At 39.3% G+C, this 24,527-nt stretch overlaps 1 protein-coding gene across 3 annotated transcripts in view; it reads right to left on the bottom strand.

Annotated features, from left to right (window-relative positions):
* The window catches only part of TENM2 (teneurin transmembrane protein 2), a 1,165,071-nt gene that overhangs the window by 638,744 nt on the left and 501,800 nt on the right, over positions 1–24,527 (bottom strand). The window lies entirely within an intron of this gene.

Below are 24,527 nucleotides of genomic sequence, written 5' to 3'. Positions count from 1 at the left end.
TAATTTGGGACATTGGGAAAATCCTTTTGTCTTTCAACCTTACTCTCCTCATGTGTAAAATATTGTGATGACTCAATTTGGTTGGTAATAAATGTAAAGCAATTAGCACAATAGGTAGTAGATAGCTAGCACCTCCACCATAAAGAGCAGTTAGTAAAAATACAAGGGCTTATTAAATGGCAGGAATTTATCATTGCTTCTAATTTCTAAATCTCATGACAACCACCCCACTGGCTGTTATTAGAAACATTTTACAGAAGATGAAACTGAGGTTTAGCAAAACTAACTTTCCCAATGTAACACCAAGAACAAATGGCAAAGCCAGGATATAAACCCTTGTCATTCTACCTTCAGTGTATGTATGTGCCTGATAAATGAATGAGTGAATGGAGTCACACCCTGATTTTGCCTAAACCTATCTACTTCTAGTGATTTTTAAAATTCCCAACCAACTGTTCGTTATACATCCAAATATGTTTTGTACTCTACTACCTCCACATATCATTTGCCATAGAATTTGTTTTGTTAAATATATGCTATCCTTTGTTCAATATAAAATTTCCTCATCCTCAAAGAATCCATTCTAGCTTATATTAACTCATGGTAAGTGCTCTTTTCTCTAATTTCAAAGCACCCATTGCCTGGAACATTTTATTATATATAATTTTCTAAACTAATTATGTCCTGTCTTTGGTTACCTCATACCATGGGTGAACTGTTATTCTTCTAATATCTTTAGGTCACTCTTATTCCATTACATAGATTTTAAATTTCCTGAAGGTTCTAGGAACTATGTGTCTTTACTTGTATAATATATACTGATATTCCCTTGAGAACTATCTTCTTCATAGACTGTATGCTTATATATATACATGTACACACATACATATTCATATGTGTGTGTGTACGTCTATATATATATATATATAGTTAATATCCAATGTTTCATACAAATATGAAATGTCGATCTGGTGTTTATACTGAAAGTATCAATAGGTATAAAAGTCTATCATTCAGGAATTATATGAAAGAGCTATACCAATACCAGCCCTGGCCTTTAGAAAACTATTGCTGGAATACTGCTTAGAATAGTGGCAAAAGTGCATAGAAATTTTTTGTAGCTTTTTTTTTAGCCCTTAAATAGTATGGAAAGCTATTTATTTATTTATTTCAGTATACATATTTTTTTCAGCACATGCTCAAAGTCAACCAGTGTTCAAGTTACCGTCAAAATTAACTTAGTCCAACAAATTGCGATTCTCACGGTAGGAAGAATTAGCAACTAACTGTCCTCCAGAAGAATATAATTTTTCCCCAATCATTTACACATTAGCTGGAAGTCAGTTTATGTTAGAGCCATCAGAAACTAATCCTTGTAAAGTTTTTTAAATTCCATAGGGTCTCGTCTATGGGGTCATTTCAGGCCCAATTATCCACTTATCTATTCTGGGAGATTTGTTTTTCCTTAGGGGGGATAGGATGGGAAAGAACATGGGGGAAGACACCTCACCCTAATAAGCCTTACTCCTTAGACAAAAGAGCTTTTATAGGAAAGGTTTTTCTGTCTGAATCTGCTGGCAATTCAAGCTAGTGGAATTAAATATAAATTACTGTTTTTCAAAAATAATAAAAATTCTTCAACATAAAAAGAGGACATAACCTCTGAAGTTTCAAAATAAGCCCTTAATGTATCCTTCTGACTTGTAAAGATTACATCACTGAGGTCCATTTTCATATATGTTTTCAAAATTGCAACGAGTATATAATATGATTAAGGGTTGGTGATATAGTTTTCAGAAATTAGTTTATCAAATACTATAATTATATCAGATCTTATTTAGCCAATTAAAACAAATTATTTTGCTTATAAAATTGCTTACATTAATTACCATGTTCTGGTATGTTGGTTTTTGTTTGCTGAACAGAAGCCAGCGTTGTCTGTTTTGCATTCCTGCTTTGCATAGTGATTCGAACACCCCCTTAAGTGAAAACCAAAGTTGCAGCCACCTAATCATAAAGTAAAAATGGAAAGCAAATCAAGAGAGAACCTCAAATCTCTGCTACCCATGGTAGACCAAATAGAGTTGGCCTCAATGAAACTCTAAGAATTTATGTTCCTCTCCATTGAGTTGAATACAGGCTTTGGTGGACTATTTGGTTCTTGTTACTGATGTTTTTCAGTACAGAACATTTGAAAGCACCCAACCAGAAGTTGCACAATGATCACAGCCTTGAACATATTCATCAGAAAAATGCATTCACGGCTACAGGTTTTATTTTTACAGTAACCAGTGGCATGCACTCTTCGCCAGTTCTTCAGTGCTTGTACCCACGACAATCACAAAAGCAATTCACAGTCTGACTTATCAGATAGTTCTGTTTTACAATAATCTGGTTGCTATTTGTAAAACCCAGGACAAAACAGTGCAATTTCTGATGCTGAATATCTGAAAAGCTCGGGAAGCTGCTAGGAAGAGATATGCACTCAAATATGTAATGTGGTGGAATTACAACAGACAGGCATTCTGGAAGGGGCACACTCAAGGGCGTCTCAGGGTGCATGACCCTTAATGGTGTCCTTTCAAGATGCACAAATAAATTCTGTGTTTGAACTGCCCCTTCCACTCACAGTCTTTCTTAGCTCCAAATTTAACCCTTTCATTAAAAGGCAGCAGAACCCTCTCAAAAAGAATGATCAGTCAAAACAATCGCCATTAAATAACTGGTTCCAGAAAAAAATGGAAGTAGGGATCTCAAGGATATCTCATGTGCTGGCTCTTAAATCTCTAGATGTACTCTGAAAGCAACAGATCTTTCTGATGAGAATTTAACTAACACAGAAAAGTGGTGATTTTCTACCACTTGAGTGCACTTAAGTGGAGTAGTAAGAAGAGTAGGAGGAGCTCTAGGAGTAATAGCACTAGTAATTAACACTTTGTAATACTGTGTATCAGGCCCTATCCTAAGCATTTGCCAATATTAACTCATTTAATTCTCAAATTACTCTATGGAATAGGGGCTTCATCATGTCTAAGATGAATGTTTTTGCTTTCTCTGAAATCTATGGGTGTCTTTTCAATACATGGCATCTTAGGTTCAATGATATATCATGGTATTCTCATTCTATGGATGAGGAAACTGACAATCACAATTAAGTAATTTGCCCAAGTTCACTCAGCTATTAAGTAGTGGAACCAGCTTCTAAACTCATGCAATCTGACTCTGAAGTTTCTGCCCTTAACAACCAGGTTTTACTGGCTGTATTTATACATTCAGAGTGTGTATCCAGTTGTACATTGACTTCAAAACTACCAAGCGCATTTCTTGGTCTTGATATGACCATTGCATCAACACATGCATGCTCTCTATCTAGTTTTCTTTGTGGAAAATTTTACATTAGAAGTTCATTTTGTAAGCAAAGCAGGTCAATTTAGTTAAAATTAGGTAAAAGAATCTGAAAATCTATAAACCCAAATGAGTCACTGTCCTCCCTCTGGTGTTATAAAACTCCCCTCTTCTTGCAAGACCCTCATGGGGCATATAGAATGCTCTGTATCTACAACTCTGCAAATGTTTTTGATTACCTACTCCATCAGTAAAGCATGTTAAGCTAGTGTGTGTGTGTGTGTGTGTGTGTGTGTGTGTGTGTGTGTGTGGTTACAAAGAATATTCTTGTGCAAATATATAGATTGTATCATAAACTGATATTTTTAAAAGGAAAAATAAGTTGAGCATCACCAGTCTCATATGATTCAACCTAATACATTATACATTCTATAAATGTACAAAACGAATTTTAAAAAAATAAAAAATTTAATATTAAAAAAAAAAGTGGTGATTTTAACAGTTGACAAATCCCCTGTAATAAGGGTCTTAGAAAAAAAACAATACAAACAAAACACTTTTCCAGTGATTAGGCTGCGCAGATGTCAAAGAACAGTGTGACATATATTCCCCTGAAGAGCACAAAAGACAGTTAAATCTTTTTAGGTGGGGTTTTCATGATTGTATGTTAGTGTGAAAGAGAAATGGGAAGATCGCACCACTGAGAGGCAGTGTAGTGCAATAGTAAAAGTGATGTACTACAGTCCCAGATCTGCGGCCAGCCCAGTATGTGGCCCTGGCCAAGTCGCTTAACTATCTGCCTCCACCTCTCCATACAGTAAATGGGGCTGAGACCTCCCAGTTTCAGAGAGTAAGATTAATAAAAAGCATTAGCATACTCATAAAGACAGAGAACCCTTTTTATTACCCTCATGCAGTCAGATTACACCAAAGCTAAATGTACTCCAAGGGAATAAGGAATTACATTCTGGACACCAAATGCTTTCTTGGAGGCCATAGGGGCACCAACTAATAGAGTGAGGCCGTAAACCCTGCTCTGTCTGAGGTCATACCCTGCATTGTCCAAAAGCATTACTGCAGGTCACCCCCGCTTCTGTGACTACAATACCATGAACTCAGAGGATGCTCAATAAATGTTAGTGGTTGATGACACTGACAGGGTGTCATGTACTAGTCACAGGACTAGTGAACTACTCAGTTTACAATTGTTCAGAAAACTTGTTGAACAATTATTGGCAATAAAAGAAACCTATCTCTGACCTCGTTTACTTTATTGTGGTATCATCTCATGTGTAATAAGGACATCACCAATCATTGGAAACTTAATAGCCTTATCCTAGTGACTTAGGAGAATAGAAACGAGGTTATCCTTCAAACTCTATTCAGAATCTAGGCACTGCTCAAAACTTGCTTTGTTATTACTCTGATGCATTCCATCATCATTTCTTTCCTGAGTTAGTTATTGTAAAGCCTCCTAACTGCTGTGATTTCCACTTTTGGCTCCTGTGGCTGACTGTCACACTAAGGACTTCCAGTGTATCCTACCCCTTGCGTCCGCACCCTTATGCTGTCCTTGCCCACAGTGACTCTGGGATTGCCCGGCACCTCGTGTTGGTGGACAGGATGTAAGGAAAACCATACAGGTAAACGCATGTATGAAAATTCATAAGTAAGCACTTGTGAATTAGGGCTCGCCCTGTGGGAAGGATGCCACCTCCATAAAGAAAGCCCTCTCTGGCCTCCTGGAGGATGAAGGACCTTATGGAGAGAGAGAGGCCCAGCCGTTTCCTGGAATCGAGCCGTTCCTGCCGAGCAGCTGAAGGTAACTGTGTGAGGGGGCTCAGGCGAGCCCTGCGATAGTGTGGCCCGCCAGCGCCTTGGAACTTGAGAGATAACAAATCCCTCTTGTGTTAAGCCATCAAGTTTTGTTGTAGTTCGTTCTACAACTGATATTCCCCTTACTGATTATTCTCAATTCTGCAATCAGAGGGATTCTTTTTATACTATAAATAGGATAATCTCATTTCTCTGCTCAAACCCTCTAGGAGCTCCCTTTCCCACCCAGGGTTAAAGTCAGTCTTTCCAATATTGTAGAGATTTAACTTGCTTTGTCCTCCCCATAGTTTATCAGATCTCAAATCCTACTAATTTCTCCTTCATTCTCTTCCCTTTAGCTACACGTACCACTGCCTAGAATGTTCTTCCTTGTAAGCATGGATTGCTCTCTCACCTCATTTAACTATTTCTTCCAACAACATTTTTTTTCAGTGATGCCTACTCTCATTATCCTATTTAAAACAGCCCCACTCCCTCACTCCAAATGGCACATCCCCACTTCCTGTTCATTCCCAGTATACTTAGCGCTTCTGAATCACTATATACTTTGCTTATTTTGGCCATCATTTGATCCCTTTACCAGAAGTAAGGTCCAAGAGGGGAGGGAGTTGCCTCTTTGCTTTGCTGCTGAATTCCAAGCATGGATTCTAGAACCATGCCTGATACGTAGGCTAGACTTTACAAGGATTTGCTAAATTACAAAATGTATCCTGCTGGGTTAAGGTGCCTGGAGACAGAGATTGGTTTCTACAATTAATGATAATGCTGAGAGTAAGAGTCTCTAAGCACACAGAGCTGATTCAACTTACAAAGATTTATGGGACATCACTTGACAGATCACAGAAGTAGCCTCGTGGTCACAGAGAAGAGAAGGTTAGGAAGGTTCTTTGCGAAGTGTTTATCATGGAATCTCTTCAGAAGGTAGTGAGAACCTCAGTCAAAAGCAAAGACAGGTGACTCTGCATCAGAATAGCCACCTGAAAAGACTAAAGAGGGACTCAGGGGAAGGAAAGGAGGCTCTCCAGGTCTGCTTGAATTGAAAAAGCAAGTGGCACAAGGAGAAAGATGCATCCAAAGGCTAAATCCGGTCTCTTCACAGAAGACAAAAGTTGTGATGTGCTTGGACCATTTTCAGGAAAAGCCTAAAAATAAAGAGCAATATATCTGAGGCGTTGTCTTTGCACGGCTATAGCAGGTTTGCGAATGCACACTGAGGAACACTGTTACAGGATGTAGGCATTGCCCAGGGACACGAAGCACCAGCGTTTATACACCATAAACTTGAAAGGTACAAGGCTTGCCAACATTTTCTTAAGCCCCTAGCACCTGATTTGAGCGATCACAGAGTGGGCCATGCACCTGTCACAGGCTTCCATTTGAATACCTCACTCTGTGAAAAAGTCCATCTTACAAAGGCACAGCCTGGGCCAGCAGCTCGGCCTCCAGCTTGCAGCACAGGTGTGTGGCCAACAATTTACCTCGTTTAGGATAGAACGGACGTGACCTGGTATGACTTAACTTCACCTCACTGACTCAGTCTTTGTGCAAATCTCATCTGAAACCATCCATTTTCTTCCTTGCCCGCACTCCATTTTCCCTGTTGCTCCGCAATTATTTATTATCTGGCTCAGTAATTGCATTGTTTATAGTAGCCATACAAACTCTATTGTGAGGGGGAAAAAATGCCTCTTTGCCCAACTAGATTCTCCTGAGCAGGGAATAAAGGAAGCGGGTCTCTTAGAGCTCTTTATACAACTCTTCTCTTCTATGCAATTTTCCTAAAAAGGAAAATTGCCCCAAAGCCAAGTATGCAGGAGATGTATGGTTGGATGCTCTGCAGCTTTGCATTCCCGCTAATGGATGCTGCCCCCTGAATATCTGGGAGCACTTGCTAGCTCAGTGCCACAGCTCCTGCTCTCAGGGAGGCTGGCAATAGCCAGCCCTTCCCCGCAGCAAGTCCCCCACCCCCACCCACCATCTCTTTAACTGCTTCAGTTAGTCATTCATGGCCTTTTCTAAAACCAAAACATCACCAGGCAGAGGTTTTATCCCAGCCCAGCAGATGATGAGGCTGAAGGTGGTGCTGGGACTCAGTGTCATTATTTTGTGCTTCTCACGTATATACTTCAGCATTTGATTCCAGTTAACATAAAATATTTTCTTCATGATTTGGGGTAGGGCAAGAGTCATTGAAAAAAAAAACAAACAAAAAAACTCCTTTAGCTTAATTACAGAAGATGTAAATGTGGTCTCACTTGTGGAAAAAAGTTACTCTTAACAATGAGGTGTAAATTGGTGTCTGCTTAATTTGTTCACAGGAGGAATGCAGCCTAACACTTGCCTCCTTGCCCTTATTTTTGCAGCGGTACCTGGGAAGTTAATACAGTCTCTTGCAGCATCTCTGATTTCTTAAGGAAATGAGACAGGTGTTTCAAGCTTAATCCTTCCACCAGGTGTGAGGACTTTTATGTTGCTCCATTTCCAGCATTTATTTTGAACAGCGGACCATGGCTGTGCTGTTAGACCTCAGTCACGGTCAGCAAAAGCCCAGCCTTTGTTAGCCTATTCTCTCTCTCCAACAATTGTGGCCTCCTGCAAATCCCAAAATGCAGTAAAATTAATAGTGGAAGCAGTGTTATGTATGCAATGACCTTGTGCTCCTGGGGGAATTGCAAATGCTATTCTTTCACTTATGATGTTTTACATTTCAAAGAACCTAGCTCCCTTTGATATTAAAGAATGAAATGTGCAATGTAATTGTTATTGTTTTATGACCTTTAATAGGTTAATCAGGCTGCATCAGATTATCCAGAATGTGATTCTGTTCCAAAGGAAATGATGTGGCTCCTGGTAGATGAATTCTGACAAGGGGGCTCAACATTAATATTTGACACAATAAATATACTGAGATGCCTAAATCCTTGAGAAAAATGGTGACTTTGATTACCTCAGTTGCTTTGTGAGTAACAAAGGGCTTTTCAACATTGACACTATTGGCATTTGGGGCCCAATCATGTTCTCTTGGGGGTGGGCGCCTTGTGCACTGCGGGACATTTAGCAGCATCCACGGCCTCTCCCGGCTAGATGCCAGTGGCATCCTCCCCCCAATTCATAACAATCAAACGTCTCCAGACATTACCATCTATTCCTTCGATAGTAAAATCAACCCCAGTTGAGAACCACAAGGTTTATTGAAAAAGTGGTGGTACTGGTGAGTGGGGAAGATTTGGGATTTTGATATGTATAGAATTTACTAGCATAAATCATAATGTAATAGTAGCTAACATGTACTGAGAACTCACTATGAACCAATTAGCACTATGCTAACTGCTTTGTGCATTTTATCTCATGTGATCCTTAAAACAAACCTATGAGGTAGTTACTATGATCTGCATTTCACAGTTCAGGGAACTGAGGTTTAGAGGAGATAAATAATTTGCCCAAGACTCTCCAGCTGGAAAGTGGAACAGTTAAGTGTGCCTGAATCCAGAGCTCCATTGCCCTAAATTCTCTTCCCTTTCTGGCTTGCCTTCTCTCCTTGTGGTTATAACGTGGGTATCTAAATTAAATTCAGGAGTTGATTCAGCACCAGTACCTTTAAGAAATTCACCAACAAGCTAAATTGATCTAAAAATATAAGGCAAAGCCTGCCCTCAGATAAAGTATGCAAAACAGAAGGTAGAATACAGAAATAAATAAGAAAAACTTGTGATAAGAGCCACTAAAGAGGTCAGAGGTCACAGTGCCCTGGATCAGCCCTTCTTAGACCACCATGTGGGTAAGAATCATGGGAGGTCTTATTAAAATATAAACTCAGATCCAGGAGGTGGGGCCTGGGATTCTGCATTTCCAACCAGCTCCCAGGAGACAGTGCAGCTGGCATTCTGGGCAGGCAGGTGCTGTCAGGCAGGAACTTCAGCTTCAGTTGCATTTGAGAAGCGAGACCCAACAGTGTGTATCTGAGATGCCAAGAAAGCATCACCACAGAATGGAAGAGGTGGGAGGAGGGGGTGGGGATTGCCTTGGCCATGAGAGCCACACTTGTCTCTCAGCCCTTCACTTGGAACATCAACGACATGCCTACTCACGTCGACTGCCCACATGTAAAGCTAAACATCTGCTCTTCTAAAGGACAAATATTAATCTGAAGCACGAAGACACCTACCCATTGAACAAAGCTTGTTTCTGCAAACACATTACATTCTTAGGACTGATTTTGTACTTTCAGGAGAATGCTTCTCTCTTCAACATACTCTCTGTCAGCTCCATAAAAAATATTTTATTTCCCCTTCCAGACACTGTGACTTGAATGACTATTGGACTGGCCACGAATTTATATAAAAAGGAAAAACATATACATGTGGGAGGCCAAAAATATTTGTTTTAATCCTGTGAAAGTCATAATTAAAATTATAGTTATGAGGATTTTAAACTAGATTGTCATTTATTTAGCTGTGTTCAGAGAGACAGAACTGAATCCTGTAATATTCACAAAGAAAAGGGTTAGGAACCAATCTCCACTAGTGGTAGTGGCCTCTTTACCCAGACCCCAGTGACTGCTACAGATCACACTTGTTTTGTGACATCTCCGTTTGACAACACGTCCTAATGAAGAAGATGAATTTTGAGTCACCCAACTCTGCACATATCCAGCTAATCCTTCATCCACATTTCAGGGGACACAGTAGACAAGTGATTCACTGGGGTGTAGAGAGGCACCATATTAAAGCAGAGGCTGAGAGGCTAAGAACTGGAACCACCCAGTGATGGCTAATATTCTACTCAGATATAAAATAGGAGAAAATTGTATGTATTTGAAGTTACAGGTTATCCCCGCCATTCCTACCTCATTGCACTGATGGAGGAAGGCTGTGAACTTGGGCTCATTCATTAAGTATGTACGTCCTCAGCACCAGCTCTGTGCCAGACCTTGGGATATGTACCCCTGCCCTCCAGGGTCCTCTAGGATCAAGTGTTTCCCACTCATGCATCATTGCTGTCATACCTTTATGGTTTTTGCCGTATCTACTACTGACTATACTGATATTTACTCAATACTTTTTCTTTAGGTAATCTCACTTTTCACACTTTTAACTTAGCCTCATCTTAAGCAATGACAGCTGTGAAATTATATGTTTGAAGTGCTTCTCAGGGCTAACTAAACCAGTAGTTAAGATATTAAAATGCACTTCTGTGAATGTTGGCAGACAAAGCCTGTCCCAGCTAGGGAATGGCCTCTGCCAGTCACCCGGGCTTAGCTGCCAGGCCACCTGCTTGTCTTCCATGATCTGGCAACACTAGTGGGGTGAGGCCTGCCACCGGAGGGGGTTTCTAGTACTCTGAACCTGTGCTCTGATGCTGTTTGTTCTGACTGGCCTGAGTCCATTCTTTAACTGTTCTGCTTCCAAAGACCACTCAGTCCAGGTTTCTGTTTTGGAGGTTTTTAGAGGGCCTATACACATTCATCTTAAAAATAAAATACACCCTTCTTCTCTGGAAGGTGGTTGCATGGTGGTTAGATGTAGTGAATCTGCAATGTAAGAGTTATACTTTCTCTAAGCTTCAGAGCGTCCCTTCTGTACAATGGGGATGATATTAATAATTCCTACTTCATGGATGAAATCCCCTATTTTCAGCCTCAGGGCTACTAACATCTTGGGTCAGGTAGGTCATTCTCTGTTGTAGCTACTGTCCTCTGCACTGAGTGAGGTTTAGCAGCATTCCTGGCCGCTACCTATTAGATGCTAGTAGCACCCCTCCACCCCTCCTCCCCTCCTCCCACGGGTTTTGGTAATCCAGGATGTCTCTAGACATTGCCTACTGACTGCTGGCGAGCAAAATCACCCCCAGTTGAGTATGACGGAACTAAATAAACCATGCAGACTTTTCAGCCTAGTATCTGGCATATACTATGACCTTAATAGTATCCTTCGCACTTATTAAGTGCTTACAATATGCTTGGCAGTCTTCTAAGCACATTCAACCTATTACATCATTGAATCCACACATAATCTTGTATAGCTAGGCCCTATTATTCCCATTTTACAAATGAGGAAACTAAATGCCAGAGAGGTAAAATAACTTGCCTGAAGTTCCACAGTTAGTGAGGAACAGAGCCAGAATTGTAATTGCATATAATCTGTTTCCAAAGTCCATGCTCTGAGCCCTTTGCTTTCCTGCCTTTGGAGAGAAAGAAGTTACCACAAAAGTAGGCATTGTGGTGACAGTCACAAGAAGGATGATGACAGAAAAATTAGATGGCGCGCAGTAGGTTAAGGTTTTCATATTAAAAATTACATTCCAAATAAAGAGAGACTGATATATATACAAGGTATCTGATAGGGAATTCAAATATAAATCATTCATAATTATATATTCATATGTTAGTGGATTGTGCACACCCCCCACACCCACATACACAATTTCTCAAAATGATTAGAAAAAAAATCTTAACTTTACCCAAACTGGTAGAGACTTAAAAAATAAAAACTTTACATGTCAAATAAAGAAGTGTGCATCCTGCTAGAATTGGTATTGTAAGGGATTTAGGGAAATCAGAAACTGCAGAGATCCAAGTGTGGCTCGGAACTGTGGAAATGCAGGTGGATAATCAGACTGTGCTCAGTATGGTGACTTAAAATAGGGATTATGACCAAGGGATGGGGGGTGCACATAATGCACTCCCCATTGGCTACTGAACCTTGAACACTTTCCAGGGATTGTTCTTATCCCAGCGTCTGAGGCAGCCAGTATACATTATATGCATTGACACAGACTAGAATTCATTTGTCAAGGCTGGTCTAAGAGAACTCAGAAAAGCCCATGAATTACTGTGGCAGCTTGAGAACTAACACTCTTGACTGTCCTTTCCCTTACCAGCAGCAAAAAGAAACATTCTATGACATTAAATGTCCTCTGAAAACAATGTAAAAGTATATATAGGTACATATATATTGCTCCTATCCCCCACCCAACAAACGAAAATTCATAAACAAAGATCAAAATTAACACAAACAGAATAAGCAAATGTAAACACAGGGGGTTTAATATGGGATATGTATATAAGAAAGAGAAACTGAAATACAGACTTAGAATAACAATTCAGAAAGATACAGCATTTCCTTCCTCTAAAGTTTTAGAATCCAGGGTAACATTGAATTATTAAGTTTGTCATTGTTGAACACAGAAAAATGGGAGCTTTTCTACATTTGACTGAAAATCTTTGCATTTCTACTAGTCTGAAATAGAAACTTGCAATTAAATCAATTAAGCAATGAAAATCAAATATTCCATTAAAATCTTATTTTCCTCATATATGATTGGTTGTAACTCAACTGGGTTGGAAACAGATGAGAGAGGCAAAATGACTCAAAGTCTGAGACATGGAGACAGGAGAGAGGGAAAATTTTAAATATGTTCACAGAAAATTTAATAAGGGCATTTTATTTTCCTTCTGCTTTTGTAAGTTTAGCCATTAGGGGTTCCCCAAACATAGGATTTCAGAACTCATCTGCAGACTGAAATGTGAATAGCAAGATTCCTTTCCTTTCTGTCTTCTTTCTGCAAACATGTCCTTGAAGTTTCTTTCTTCCCTTAAAGAAAGGTTAGTCCACGGTCCTACTCAGAAGGTGGTATGTGTCCTTATGCCCTCCAGCTGGGCTGAAATTTCATTGTTATGACCAACCTACAGTCAGATTGGAATTGGCTATGTTAGCCAATTTTGATTGGAGGAGGTACTGAGACCAACTATGCCAAGGAGGGGTTTCTTCTTCTTTGTAGCAAAATGGAGGAGTTATCTCGCACGTAATGGAAAAGAACATGCCAACTGATGTAAACATTCTTTTCCCCTCTATCCTTAGTGGTGACACAGGCTAGCTATGTCCATCCCAGCAATCAGCCCTTAGAAGGAAGGCTGACTTTCCAAGAATGAAGTAGAAAATGACTCTGCATATTGTCCTAAAAAGCAAGTCAATGAGGAGACAGTCACTTCAGGATGCCTTTTCAAGGTTTGACAGACATCTGGATGCCCAGCTGAGTCTGAATTAAATACAGTATCATAATGAATGTGGATTTTAAAAACATAACATGTCAAATAGATGAAAAGAAAAGAGAAAGAGAACATTCAGGAATCATGGTGTGCTTCAAATTTTAAAACAAAAGTGCTAGTGGTCAGTAGTTCTGGGATGGTGTTCTTTTAACACCAGCTGTCAAAACCATTTCTAAGGCCTGAGCTGTTGGGTGTCCCAGAGAGTTGCTCGTATGTTTGAATGTCATAGCCAGCCACAAATTATGTGAATCTGAGAAAGGAGAGAGAAACACAGAACCTTTTCCAAGGGCCACTAGAAGACGTGTATGTGGGCACGTGTGCATGCCCATGGCTGTGGGCTGAGGGAGAAAGGGAAGCATTTAATTCAATGGCTACCCATTAGTGTGCAGAAAGATGAGTGATGGGAAATTTGCATTTTTAATCCTTAAATTAAAAAAAAATTATAAGGATTTGCTTTGCTTTGCTGCTCACACTACCCCCTAAGCATCTGTCTTCTCTGAACAGTTGGAACAGGTTGGAGGAGGAGGAGGAGGAGCACAGAAAGATAGAAGTTCCTTTGAAAATCAACAACTGCTCTTGAGTTACTTATCTGTGCCACTCTCTTGGCTCAATCCATTTCTTAGGGATAAAGATGGTGGTTAGGAACAAAGGCTATGAAGCCAGGCTGCCTGGATCTGAGTCCCAGCTGCTCTGTTACCAGCTTAGTGAACTTGGGCAAATTAGTTTACCTGTCTGGGCTTCAGTTTCCTTATCTGTAAGATGCAAAAAATAACAGATACATGTCCTAGGGTTGCTTGGAGAATTATAAGCATTCTAAGTGCCTTTCACACACTGCTAAACATCCTCAGCTCAGAACATACCTGTCAATGCTGTGTCCACTGTGCTAACAGAACCATACCCCACAGTCTCCTTTGCCACCGGATACATTCAGTAATGAAAACTGTATAGTGAGGTCATTGACTCCAAGCATCTGATCAGAACTACTGTCAGAAAACTAATGGAAAATAATCATCACTACAATCAAAAATACACATGCTCAAATTTTTCCAAGGAGTTTAACTCGGTTAACATCTTTTATATTTAGAGTGTAATATATTCAACTATTGAGTCAAGGAATGGTAACCTTTCAGAGTTTAATCTAATCATTTTCATGGCAGGTCTAGAGCAATGTCATCCCCATTTTAGAATCAAAACATTGTCCAGAAAGTTGGGGGCAGTACCACAGAGGTAAGTGAGGAAATGGATATTGCTAGGATGCTGTTTCTGGACAAAAAATTAAATTGCATCAGGGGAAAGCCGTATGTCCCACTGAGCAATCCCCAGGAGCTGTTCTGATGAGAATTAAACCCCCTCTGAGGAACTCGTCCCCACCCTGCACCACACTGTTGCCAGGTCTGAAGGGGATCCTCCCACTCTGACAGGAGGAGGCCCCGTCTCGCCCTCTTCCTTCCCCTCTGAGGAAGACAGTTGAGCTCCATCCAGCCTGCCCTGCCCACCTGGAATCTTCCAGGCCTCTCTGTCACAATACTGCTTTAGAAAAGTCTGTGGGAAGGGGGGGGGCCTTTGGTATTTAACTCCATCCATCAATGTCAACCCCTCTTTCCCCTCTACCCCAACAGCTTGGTGCATTTACCTAAAAGCTGAATAGCCTAAATGGATGGATTTTGTGCTGGTCTCATTAGAAAGGGAAATTAGCCAGACACTGTTCAGCTGTGCAGAAGGCACGCTGATCCTGAAAGCCTGTTCCAACCCCCACCGCCAATCTTTTCTTCATCAGATATGATGTCCATGATTCTTTTAACATTTCTTAAAGGTTTCATAATCCACCACTCTAATTCGTAATAAACACAGAGCTCCTAGTTCCCAGTCTCCTCCTCTCACTGCCCAGGACAAAACCAGACATGGATCTGATGCTCTGTGGCACTCAATGACCTCAAAGTGCTTTCATGCTCTTTGACACCTGTTTACATATTCAGAGTTTGCTTTTAAAAAAAAATCAGGATTATTAATTGACACAGTATCCAGTTTTTCAGTTTCTGCATGCTGCTCCAGCCTAGTTCATAACACTCTCCCCCCAGTCCTACGTTCCTGCCATGCCAGCCTGCTGTCCACTCTCAGAGCCCTGGGCTCCCTGCCACTTCTGGGCCACTGTTCATACTGTTTTGTGTCTCTGAAATGGTCTTCCCTGTTCTTCATATAGTTCATTCTGCAGCCTTTAGTTTTCAGCTCATGACTCACTTCCTCAGGGAAACCTCTGGTCCCATCACGTGTAGTCAGCTTCCTTTGAGATTTATTCTCTAAAATCATGTTTCATTATCTCAAAGCATTTTTCCTCTGTAATTATATTTTTACTTGCTGCTTATTTTGTTAATGTCTTGTTTCTCTACTAGACCATAATTTTGTTCCATGGAGAAGGAACAATATACTCTTCATCTATCCATCCATCCATCCATCCATCCATTCACTCATTATTGGCTTACTTTGCACATCAGCACCTCTCACAGTGCTTGGAAACCAGTAGTTGTTTACTAAGTATTTGCCAAACAACTCAATATCATGATACCACAAGGGGTCATGCTGTTGGGATGTTTAAGAATATAATTCTCCCATTTAGCTATCACTTTTGATCTTACTTAAGAAAGCAAGAGAAGAAATCTTATATGTATATACAACCAATATTTAGAAACATACTGGTCTTCTTGCATGACCCCAATAGCAAAATACTCCAATACTCATGGGCATTCCAAGGCTATGTTGCCAATGAGCCCTGCACAATGTTCACATGGCTCCCTTATTTTGTGAGGGGTGAAGGGATAAGAGCCCATCTTTGGTTCTTAATAATCTCAGTGGCATTCAGCCTTAGCTTAATATGGCAGTTTCCTAACCACTGCTTCAAAAATCAGAGACCAATATTAGAGGCTCTAGAAAATAAAAATAAAAATCATGTGAAAGAACTATAATTCTCAAAAAGAATGCTAAATGTGACAACTAAAATGTCTTGATGAACTAAAAATGAATATTATATCCTCTTGACCCTGCCTAATATATACCTCAGTATATATATATATATATATATATATGTGCTGTTTGAAATTTAGGACTTCATCGAGTTCTGATTAATAACACAGCTATTGCAAGCTATTTGGTGCAAGTGGACCAAGGATTTTGCCACCCCTGCCTAGCATGTTCATTTATGATTGTTTTGCACTGACAGTGACCTAGAGATAGTTTCTGGGGCACTTGAGAATTTTGACTAGTAAGTGATAGACTAAAGGAATTTATTGTCAAACTTTTTCTCCCCCAGAAAACCCCCAAAATAGCTGTTCAGTGAGTGAACAATCAGAGAGCAATCGCCAAGGAGCAGGTGCCTCTGTGCCTTGCTCGAGGGAGGCCTGGCTCATCCTCTTCTTCCCTCACCAGTGGCCTGGAATCAACCCCTACTTGGGAGCCCTCATTTTTAACCCAGTTACCCCAGAGGTTGCTATTAGCAGTCCCAGTAAAGAATAAGCAAGGGACCTTTCAGCTTCATAGGAATGAACATTCTGCTGCTCAAAGAAGGTACACATTGGAGTAAGTTTACATAACCATTAATGGACACAAAATTGATGAGTGCCCAGTAAATTAAAAAGATAGATTTTTTGATTGATAGATATGTAAATGGATGAAATAAAGACATAAAATATTTTTGAGATTATTTAGATATTGTTATAGCCCCACCAATGTTTTATAGCTAGATAGAATAATCAACAAACTTATATTTTGCTCATGGATTAGTTTATTGTAAAAGATATATATTTATGCATATATTTATTGCTTAGAACTTGAGAGATAGAATAAATGGTTAGATAGGTACAATAATCCATAACTTACATGTTGCTTATAGGTTCCTTATTGCTTATGCATTTACTGGGTTTGTCTCATGGGAATGTGGGCATACAGAGAGCAGAAATCTTGTATTTCTTGTTCACCACCTGATTCCCAGGGCCTGGAAAAGTACCTGGCACATAGCAAACCACTATTTGCTGAATTAATAAGCACTTAACATTTTGCCATATATAAATGCGCATGCATTACTATACAAGGAGGTACCCACACAACTATTTATACTGTGCCTCATGGATGGCTTAAGGGACTTTCATAGGCAAGTTGGGTCGTGCTTATCTTTGCTCTCCATTGTGACAGTGACTTTAGAATCTTCTCCCCCAAAAAGGATAACTCCACTCCATCAGAAGGTTATTCATTGTATAGAAATTACTTGAATTGCTGGGGATGCACTTGCTCAGCATGGTGCCCTGTGTGTTGTCACTATGTCAAAGAGCAGCCCCTCTAGAGCAAACTGCCAGGCTACAGATGGGCTTGGTGCTATTAACAAGTGCTTGGACACAAGCAGGGGTGTGCAAAGGGTTGTACATAATGAGGTTACTAGGATACTCTTTCTCCCTCACTGAAACTGTAAGAGCCATAAATTGACCACCACTTAACCAAAACAGAAGTTATTTCTGACTCCTCAGTGAGAGGAGAAAATTTATACTAATAGTTTGATCCTAAAAGGCAAGAGTTGTGAGATACCCTGGCAATAATGTAAATCAAAGCCACGGGAATCCCACACCATAATAAAATCTATGCAGGGCGCAATATGCTTTAGGAGAAGAGCAGCCCAGCAGTGTGCACTGTTGTCTGTAACTTGTAGCTAGGTACTTTTGCTGCACCATATGCTGGTTTCTTTAAGTAACCCATTACACAGAAATTAAATATCTTGTGACAGATTGTTTTGACAGTGGAAAAAAAAGAAACCGGGAGAGAGTGGGAGAGATTTAATTTTTTTTAAAAAATGCATTTGACTGAAGGCAAAACGTTAGGTAGATGTTAATTTAACAGATGTCTAGTTTTGCATCATCAGCCTGAAACGGGCAATTTCTGGCAAGCCTTCCCACCGCATCGCAACACAAAATCCTCTCAATTCTACATGGATATGCCTTTCACAACCTTCCAAGTGAGCCATTTTCATTCAAAGGAAAATGTCTGAAATTACTCAGGGAAGATGCTAACACCTGGCAATAGTTTTAAAGGCGGAGCCCATGAATGTGTTGAGGTATAATGGAACAAAAGTCAGCTCACAGCAACTTTTTAGTGGAGAGAGAAGGGAGGAGGAAATGTATTCATGCTGCAAAAACAGCGAGCACATCAAAGTTACTGTGCATGAGAAAATAGCTGTCCACCCCAATACTGGTAAGTGGAAACTAGTTCTTTCTGTAAGTATATTATACAAATATATCAAATATAATTTGGCATTATTGGAGAGGTATTTGAAAGTCATCTGAAAAGGGACCTTTAAGAGCTTAATGAGGTCTTCACTTTAAGATCTCATTGCTTATAGACTGCTTCTTTGCAGAGCTCCACCCCTCCATATCAGGCCTATACAGAAATCTAATTGTTAAAAGTTATATAAATACCTCATTTATATATAACTGCGTAAAAGCTGTCTTGGATAGCAGTTCATCAGTTGACATAATGTTAGGTCTGGTATTTAGTAGACATTTAATTTAACTTAATTAATTTGTATTTTGTAATTTTTTTTCATTTTGGAGCCAGTGCAATTTAAGACATGTTATTTTCATAAGACTTACAAAGTTCAAGTGTACTGGATATGATGCTCATAATGACTCATAAGGGAAATGTCCAACATGATGTAAAAGAAAGCTTACGGATTTCAGATCGGTGTTATTCTCAGTCTTTTCGGACTGAAAAATATGTTGATATTTATTCCTTGGTAGAATCCGTAAGATTACTGAATTGAAGTACCACTACAAACACAGACCCTACACAGTTCCTACTGTGAGAGATATTTCCGGAAAGAAGGAAAGGAGGGAGGGAGAGAGAATGGGAAAGGAGAATTCTACTACAAAGGATTAAGAATCTATTCTGGTAGTTCAAAGGCTGCTCTGCAATTCGGCAGGATTATTAATTAGCACTAGTTATTTTAACAGCAAAGAACATTCTACAACTACTGTAATAAAACATTTCACTCTCAATAAACTGCAAATTCTATTGCTCCTCCCCTCCCAATGCACAGTGATTTCCAACAATTGCAAAATACATTAGACAGCTCTTGCGTGTGAGTGTGTAGCCATTTGATTCAGCATTTTTATTTTTAGGTATTTAAAGTAAATGATCTATATCTTGTTTTCTGACAGAATATGGCAAAAGGCCATTTTAAGGGCTGAGAGAGATTAATGATATGATGGCAACCTTTGGAGAATGAAACAGAATTGGTCTGCCCTCCAAACAATTCAATACAGGGTGTGTGTGTGTGTGTGTGTGTGTGTGTGTGTGTGTAAGTGTGTGCCTCTGCAACATGTGATAAATACAGTTATAGAACACTGTCCCCAGGAGATTCCATTTTACTTTATAAACATTACAACTGTGGGAAATGAGGAACATGAACCATGTGAATTCAAAGAGGGTAAAATGCATATTGGAAAGAAAATTCCTAAAGGAAACTAGAGTTTACACCCAAACACATTTCATTTCATGAGAGTCATTCCAAGTCAAGGACATGCTCTGAAATCGAAAAAATTGGTAGGGGAAAATTTGTTTTTTAAGTCATTACAGGACTGCAAAAGAATAAGAAAAGACCCATCAACACAAAAGATTCCTTTCTCACTCTCTGAAAATTCTAATCCAGTAATCATGTCTGCCTTCTAAAGCACCTTTCATCTGACTATCGCAGAGTCCTTTATGGTATTAAACACTCACTGAATCCCTGAGGTGGGTAAAATTATTCTAGTCATTGTATAAATGTATCTATTCTCTCAAACCTCTCATCCTAGGGAGTGATAAGTCTGGGAATAAAAATCAGGAATCGATGAATGACCAGAGTCCTTATTTCTTTAACCTGTTTCATAATTACTTAGGGGGAAATTCTGTGATTTGCTCTGGGAAAGTGCCCTGATGAATTGAATATAAGTTTTTGATTTGGCGTAAATTATCTTAATATATGCTAATGTATTCTTGCTCCTATCCTTGTTTCCACCTTTTCCCTCACCCCTTTAATTGGAAGGATTAAAGAATATGTTGGATATGATAAAATAGAGAAATAGAAGTAATTAAAAGGGCAAAAAGAAAACGAGTGTAGTGGTATTTCCACATCTTTGGATTTTCGAGAATATCATAAAAGAATTAATCAGTCATGAGTCCTTGGACTAGGCATCTGACCACTCTAGGCCTCAGTTTACACATCTGTAAAGAAAATGTTAAACTATATACCTTGACAGCTCTACGACTGCATGATTTCACATTTACAGCCAACATAGTTTCTGTATTTTGGTATGAATCATTATCAAGTAAAAAGGAAGAAGGAAAAAATAAAATAAATATTTCAAAATATTTCCAAAAATCACATGTGGTTGAGAAGTATTTACAATGTCAAAGTCTTTCTTTTTCCTTTATATGCCACTGTTCCTAATGAATCTTGGAGAGCAAATACTCCTATTAGGAGTCCACTGCCTAGATGCTAGTCTACTGAAATAAGTAGGCCTCAGGGTTTAGTCCCATTTAAACACCTCTGGGCTTTGGCCTGACATGTCACCTATGTGTCAAGCGCAGTCGCTGTGCCCCTTTGAAGGTGGGATAAGTGGAGCCTCTGTGCCCGATGACCCAGGAGAGGAGGCCTGGGGACTGAGGTGTCAATCACGGGGAAGGGTATAGAAATATGGCCTAAAGGTGTGAAGCTGTAAATTAGCACACTGAAGTTGACAGGAAGTTTAGTTCAGTCTTAGAGTGTGGAAGAAAGTCAAGGGCCCATGAAATACCTGATGCTTAGTTGTCATTATTCCTGCCGTGAAGAGTGCCCCAGCCCTTTTCTAACTGGAGTCCCTGCCAACATCTCTCCACAGGACACCTAAATCATGAGACTATCAAATGTAGGCACCCATTCATGATCAAGCCTACCCTTTCTTTCTTTCCTAATTTAGGCTCACGTCTCAAAGAATACTCACCTCTGTGCAACATTCTGTCACTTAAATGCTCAGTTCAGCAGTTAGCAAAGACTTAGTGTTAGTCATCTAGGGGAGGTCTGAGCTAACAGAAATGCCAGGATCCATTTCTTGAGCAAAGATTTCCTTTCAGGCCAGGGATTGAAACCTCAGCAGGATAAAGTTCACACTGTAAGATCCCCCAGATCATGACATTTATGGGGGATAACTTCAGAAGACAATGACTCACAATACAGGAATTTAAGAAGTCAAGCACTAGCTTCTTTTATTAAAAAAAAAAAATGGAGGATATTCCACGTCTAACCCTATAGCAAGTGACACAAATCACTTAGCCCCATCAGGCCATGTATGGATGTTCTCAGATGTGTTCTCCCTCAGGCTTCCTGTACAGTAATGGTGATGAAGCATATAAATGCTGGAAGAAGAATAATGGGGTTCAGATCTCTGCTTCCTCTCTTTCCAACCTCTGTGTTTAGAGAAGTTACTTAATTTCTTAGGGTCTTATATTCCCCACCTGTAAAATGCAGATGACATTTCCTACCTTGAGATTATTCTGAACATGAATGAGGTGCTTCATATGTGGTAAATGTCCAATAACTTTTTTCTAATAATGTTATCATTTGTAAGTAATTAGTATTACACTTGGAGATGCATCCTACACGACAGTACCAAGTTTGTTCTTAACCAATATTATTGCTATCACTGGTATGCGTGACCTGTCAAGTCTCAGTGTGGAGGGTGCCAAAGCGAGCCTTGTTCAGCAACATGTGCAGCAAATACAATTAGATTATTGTGCCCAAATTGGGGAGACAAAATGCAGGGTATTTAAAGAGGGCTTTTTAAAGATTCACAAACTACGGATGCGCCCATAAAAGTGGAAAACCATGCATTTTATGTGAAAGCATGAATCAGATTTTAGTGTAAGTGGTTTTTATTCATGGCCTTTTGTTGTATTTGATATACAATGATAATTGGAAAGTCATACATTTTTGAAGATGTAAAAATTAACTATGGTTGTTTTCTTTATCTGGGAGGAAAAACAATTAAATCCTTTTGAAAATATGTTTATCCAGCAAGATTGATAATTGTTGGACGCAGTATTGGACTCCCATTGTGCACAGGTGCTTGGGGGATACATTTCAGAAAAGAGGATCTTTGACCTGTCCTCGTAAGACCATTTCTTAAATGACCTTCAAATTGCCTGAATGAAAGTACAGGGAAAATAACATGCAAAAATATGTGTTAAGTTCTTATTTGATAAAGATCGTGGTTGGCATATGTCATCACATGTAAGCTTCAGGACAACCTCAGTATCAGGTATTATTATCTTCATTTAATGAGGACATTTACTAAACTCAAGAAAGTAAAAAACCATATTGCCATACTTCAGTTCAAACCCAGGTTACTTAGGATCCAAAATCTACATTCTTTACACAGTATAACAACAGTCACAACAAGCTTAATGATTAAAATTGATCAGTATCCATTAGAAAACATTTCCAATAATTCAAAAAGGGGCACTGAACAATGATTATATCATTGTTGGCAATGATAGACCATCTCTTTGGATGCTACTTTATTAAAAAAACAAACTTTGTAAAATAGGCTTTCACATATGCCTAAAGTTATTTGAATAAATATAATGGGGAACAAGGGACAAGGCCCCCGCTTTCATGAAAAATAAATAAATATTAATTCTATCCCTCAATTATACATCCATCACTTCTCAGCACATTTTACTGCCTCAATTGTATTTTATGCTGCATATTTAATATTATATTAAACATTTTATGCCTCCCTCTTGATATCAGCTCCATGAGGTCAGGGCAGAAAATCATTTCATTATTATTTCATTATTTCTGATCCAGACTCCCAGTAGGCACTTAGTCCACACTTGTTGAATGAAAGAATGTATGATGGATGAATGGATGAATACACAGATACAATGAGATATAAATATACACTACATGTTCTAAAACCCGGAGTCTCATTATAAAAAAAGATGTAATAGAATAAAAGTACCCCTGATAAACTCTGAGAAGATGATATAAAACTTTCCCTTTACACAATTGAAACCACATATATCCCATAACAGCTATCAATATTTCCAAGATATAACATGATATTTTAAATATGCCCCTGGTATTATTATGCTAAATGGTACCATCGATTATCATGCTATGTAATAGGATACTTTAAAACACACAGTTCAAGAAGATACTGTCTTCTGTGGCTTTTCCATCATAACATACTTAAGTATCACATTCTGTGCTGACATTCTTTCCTGGGATCCATGTTGAGATCACTAAATCATGAAAAATTAATATATCTATTAACACGAGAGGGTCAAGTATACACAACCTAGTGAATTAAGAGGTGAGTTAAGATTTTTGGAATCCGTCCCCTCCTCCCAATGCAGAATAGCTCCTTGATTCTAAATATTCTAAAACATAGTCAACCAAACAATGGAAACGAGGTGGGTGTTATGGGGTGAATTGCACCCCTCAAAATGGCTGAAATACTAACCTTCAGTACCTCAGAATGTGACTGTATTTGGAAATAGGGTTGCTGCAGATGTAATTAGTTTTAAAAAAGTTAAGATCGTGCTGGATTAGGATAGAAACTTAATCTAATATGGTGGGTGTCTTCATAAGAAAATGATGTGCAAACACTTGGAGAACTCCATGCAATGACAGAGGCAGAGATTGGAGTGGGCCCAGTGTAAGCCACTGATTGTCAGCAAACCACCACAAGTTAGGAAGAGGCAAGGAAGGATGCCCTCCACTCATTTTCACAGGAGCATAGTCCTACTGACACGCTGGTTTTCAACCTCGAGACTGCAGAACTGTGAAAAACTAAATTTCTGTTGTTTTAAGCCACCCAGTTTGTGTTATTTTTTTATGGCTGCCCTATGAAACCTATACAATTGTCATTGTATTTTGCATAAAAGAGAAAAATCTTTCAGGACAATGCTGGGAAACATTATTGAGAATAAGTCATTAGGTCTATTAAATTATTACATAATGTGGTATATTGTTTGCAAAGATGGTCAAAGTGATTATTCTCATTCCTGTATCCATGCCTCTTTACTATAGGACTTTGTCATTCTTCTCAACAGGAAGTGGAGTCTGTTTTCCTTCCCCTGGATTTAGGCTAGTCTTGCAATTTGCCTTAACAAACTGAGTGTATCAGAGATGGCCCCGGGCACCTTCTGGGCCCAGGCCTCAAAGAGGCTGTCTGACTTCTGTCCACCCTACTTGCACGTGGTGCCAGCATTTGAGGAAGCTCAGGCCAGGAGGTTGAAA

This window comes from Manis pentadactyla, chromosome 2 (assembly GCF_030020395.1).
Source record: "Manis pentadactyla isolate mManPen7 chromosome 2, mManPen7.hap1, whole genome shotgun sequence".
NCBI classification, from domain to species: domain Eukaryota; kingdom Metazoa; phylum Chordata; class Mammalia; order Pholidota; family Manidae; genus Manis; species Manis pentadactyla.
The sequence above is the reverse complement of the archived record's forward strand: the minus strand, read 5'-3'. Positions and strand labels throughout refer to the sequence as shown.